Source organism: Salvia splendens, chromosome 7 (assembly GCF_004379255.2).
Source record: "Salvia splendens isolate huo1 chromosome 7, SspV2, whole genome shotgun sequence".
NCBI classification, from domain to species: Eukaryota; Viridiplantae; Streptophyta; class Magnoliopsida; order Lamiales; family Lamiaceae; genus Salvia; species Salvia splendens.
Genome location: NC_056038.1, coordinates 1,271,654 through 1,276,335, shown reverse-complemented (window position 1 = coordinate 1,276,335; position 4,682 = coordinate 1,271,654). Strand labels below are relative to the sequence as shown.

Below are 4,682 nucleotides of genomic sequence, written 5' to 3'. Positions count from 1 at the left end.
ACGAACCATAAAGTAATTCTTCTATCATCTAAAGGCAGAAACAGAGTAAGAGGGAAATAATTCAGAATCCCTCTGGAAGACATATAACATGGAGTATTTACCATAATATCCAGAAGGGACGAGGAATTAACCACGAAATATGAGCCAGCATTACATATAGATATATGCCGCATCATATAACAGAAGCGGAGAACTTGAGACAAGTAGATTTATCAGAAAAAAGCTTCACTAAATAAAAACCAATATCTTGTTACACATAGTCTAGAGAAACAAACTCGATATTCAAGTTTAGAGAGTTGCACTTATAAAGTGCACATCTAGACACTAGGAAACTCCATCCAAACTAGTGCTTGCATAATGCACGCTTACTCGTTCATAACAGGTTTGTTCTCATTTGCCTTTGGCCTATGTTCCTTCGGCTTCTGCTCTTCAGTTTTCCTTTTGAAATGAGCCAGCACCAATGTCAGGGAAATTAAATCATTGAATCAAACTCACTGTTCTTGTTCTACTAAAAAGGTCATATACAGTTTTTTTACCAACGAGTTTCAAGAGAAAACACATAGAAAAAGATAATACATGTGGGCACAGAAAATACATATATATGTTGATAGATTCCTTACAAAAACAAGCACTGGATGTATATTATCTTTAAATGAGAGCATAAAGTAAACAAGTGCTAAACTAATAGCTAGATTCCTTATAAAACACAGGACATATATCAACTGCAAATGAGTAAGCAAGTTACATAAAGTGAAGCCAAACAATGATAACCATGGAGAAATCCAAAATTAAGCAGAAATAAAGTACAACTTGCACTCCAATTACCCCTCTCAACTCTGGTCTAAACAGAACTCGTAGAACAAAATCACTCAATCTATATATGAAATTGCATTTCTATAGTGATAAATTGGGGAAACTATACACTTATGCAAAACATCTCAGGTTAGAACTATAGCAAAATAAATGAACACACTATGCTATATGATTATATTCTAAACCGGCTGGCGAGCTACAATAATTAATTAAACAAGAATATGCAAAGAAAGAAAAAAGAAGTTTACATTTTGTACCGAAATACAATTTTAAGACCATCTCCAACCATATTCCAAAAACCAAAAACGAGTTTTGGTGTAGAAATTTTCTCTAATCATACACCAAACTCAAAGGCATTTTTGGTGTTTTTTGTGAAACAACACCAAATATGTTGTTACCCCAAAAAATTTGTGAGACAAAAACCCAAAAATGGTGTAAATTTTGAATTTGGTATAAATGGTTGGAGTAAAACTACTTTTTGGTATGACGTATAATCAAAAATGGGTTTAAGTTTGGTGTAAATGGTTGGAGATGGTCTAACTCATTCAATCAATGGAATTCTATAAATATGCAAAATATCACAAGAAGCTCGAGTTAGCATAGTTTATTGCAAAATCAATTAATCGAGCAACATTAGATTACTCCAAATAAAGTAATAATCAATGAACAAAGAAAAAACATCAACATAACAATCAATCTTCGAACTTTTTGTGTAACACTAAAAAACTGCCAGCATAGGGTTCGTGAAATTTCTTGTAATTTATATATATAAAAAAACCACAAAATCACAGATTCATTATACATTCAAGGAAGCAACTAACAAGCAACAAATCCTGCCGAAAACAGTTTTGTGCAACGAAAATTGACAAAAATCAAAACCTAAAGAACAAATTCGAGTAGAGATGTACCTCTTGTCGGAGGCGCCGCCCTTCTGGCTGAGGAACGAACGGAAAAGTGGGGAATTCACGTCGTAAATCATTTTCACAGATCAATTCAACGGCGCAAGAAAAACCCTAATCTCTCAAATTCCAGTGTTTTGGGAAACTTCGATTAGCTGAAGAGCTCCTTTATTCAATTAGGGTCTGAATATTATAACCCTATTAAAACTTTATACTGGGCCTAAGCCCAACAGTTTAGATCATTTGACCAAATTTTGATAAATTTATTCAAGAAAAAAATGTTGATTGATCAAGAATTTCCATCAGCAAAAAAAATCATTTTCAAATGGTGTTCAATCAATTACTATGTATTAGTTGGCCTAATAAATAAGAGCTGTTACAAGATCTTTTTTTCCTAAGAGCATCAGTAGTGGCGCGGAGCTCCATGCGGAATTCCCAAAAACACCTCCTGCCACGTCATAAGGACTTCCCACTGCACAGTGGCGGAATTCCCCGCGGAATTCCCGACGGACTTCCCACAATAATACAATAAACGAGAATTCCGTGGGAATCAACACAATGGCGGATGTCCGCACGGAATTCCCCACAGAATTCTGCGGAACGCCGCGGAACTGCGAATTCCTCGACGGAATTCGGTATCCGTGCATGCTACGCACAATGGCGGACGTCCGCCACAGAATTTGCGCACGCCGATGGAAATTCCGTGGTGACGTCCGCCACTGCTGATGCTCTAATTGATTACTCTATTCAAATTGAAGAAGCAACGTAACACAATAAATCCGAATTTTCCTCATGAATCGTTAAAACTTGAATCTCATTAAATTTGAATCAGATCGAATAAAGGTTCTTCTTCATGCTTCGATGATTCCATCAAAATGAAAATATGTCCAGAAAAAATATTTGTTTACAAAAAAATCAAGTAAAAAGAAGACAGAAATTAGAAACTTAGTTTAAAACCTAACCATCTTAGAGCATCTCCAGTGGGCGGATGTCCCATTCGGACATCCACTAGGACATCCCGAAAGCACCTCCCGCCACGTCACTAGAACTTCTCATCCCACTGCCACGTCACTAGGACATCCCCTTCACAATCCGCCCTTCCCACTAGGACTTCCCGCAATAAAAAAAATCACAAATTCACAAATAAAACAATTTACGTTTACGGAAATAAAATTTCAACACGAATACGAACGGGAAAAATTAACAACTTCATTTAAAAAAAACATACATGATTTGAAAAAAAAATTACATAGTAATAAAACAAAAAAAGTACTAACATCAACGTCAACCCTTCCGCGTCCAAACATCTTCGATAAAATTCAACGAGCCGTATATATAGAGTTTAAAAAAATAAAAAAAAAATAAAAATCGGACGTCCGACCCGGACGTCCGCCCGCCCGTCGCGCCGACGTCCGAGGACACCCGACGTCCTCACGGGACGTCCGTATCCGACCTCCCCTGCCATAATGGCGGACGTACCGGTCGCCCGTCGCGCACGTCCGACCGGACGTCCGCTATTGGAGATGCTCTTATAATTCAATAATTGTATATTTTGAGATAAATACCAATTATGAATTATAAAGTCTTGAGGAAGTCTTTCTATGACTTGATCAACTTTTCATACTTGTCGTTGCCATGACCATGGAGAAAAAAGACTTAAAAATGAAGTCGTCTAAAAAAATAAAAATAAAAATAAAAATAAAAATAAAAATAAAAATAAAAATAAATATACAAACTTGTCCAAGTCTTTGAATATATACCTAAACCATCAAAATAATTCCACGACGTATTTATTTTGATGGCCACGTAAATTCCGAACCTATAACATTTATTTTATTTAAAAAAACATAAATTTTCTCATGACTATTTATATTTTAGTACCCTTCATTAGGGTCGGCATCTGTACAATAATTTGAGAGCGATAATTATGATGAAAATTTTTGAACATTAAATAAGACTATTAATTTTAACTATTATTATAATTATTGATTTCAAAATGTCCAACACGTGTTTCTTTAATTGCATCCAACATCTAACTATTTTCGGAGTGTGTGTTATTGGGAAAATTGCAAAATATAGGATAATGGACTAAAATTTAAACTACCCATCATTATACGTATTAACATAGTGGTGATAGCAATAGTTTTTTTTAATTATACTACTTAACTAAACACGACGCCTTAAATTTATAAAATCATGCAATGTCACCATTCTATACCATAAAAAAATGGGTGCTTACAAGTAAATGGAGTATTTAAATTGCAAAATCCTAATTTAGTTAAATTTTGTCGTTTTTGCTTCATCAACTTCGTTATCATTCTTATCATGCTATAAGTGTTCGAGTTTGAAATATATTTTAATTATTTATGACAATTGAAACGTAAAAAATTGCAAGATAAAATCAAATATTTATCCAAAAATAAAAAAATAAAAGTGACATGGCGTTATCCGGTGGAATTGGCAGGCGGGCTATCCAATCAATGGTTTCGTCGGTGAAGTTTTTATTATTCGTCGTCGCTACACCACCAACCATTTTTCAATTATTGATTCATTTCCCTAAATTCCTTTCTTTTTTATGTTTCTCTTCAAATTACTCTTTTCTCCTCCTCTTTATTTAATGTGTGACAGCATAATGGCGGTGGCATATATCTTTTGATATGATTGAATGACGGTATTGCCCTCGCAGTCTTGCAAATATTTTAGTACTCACATTTATTTGATTTAGTACTCTCTATTTAAATAGTAAGTTATTGATTCAGACTTTATATGTATTTTTTTAGAAGAAAAAGAAGTCAAACATAGTGCTATTATATGTCACAAATTAGTACGGAGAATGTTGTGGAACACGAGATATAAGTGTGTTTATTTTATTTCCATTTCCTATAAGTAATATAGAACTGAATAAATTCAAATATATCTCCCCATCTAAATCGAGTAAAAAACAATTAAATTTATGCGGCTCCATATGTA

General features: G+C 34.2%; 1 long non-coding RNA gene across 1 annotated transcript; it reads right to left on the bottom strand.

Annotated features, from left to right (window-relative positions):
* Positions 1-208: 208 nt before the first annotated feature.
* On the bottom strand, positions 209-2,027 carry LOC121811163. Its single transcript, XR_006052514.1, has 2 exons — positions 1,722-2,027; positions 209-438 (listed from the first exon to the last, which is right to left on the bottom strand). It is a non-coding gene; the product is annotated as an uncharacterized LOC121811163 (long non-coding RNA).
* Between the last annotated feature and the right edge of the window lie 2,655 nt (positions 2,028-4,682).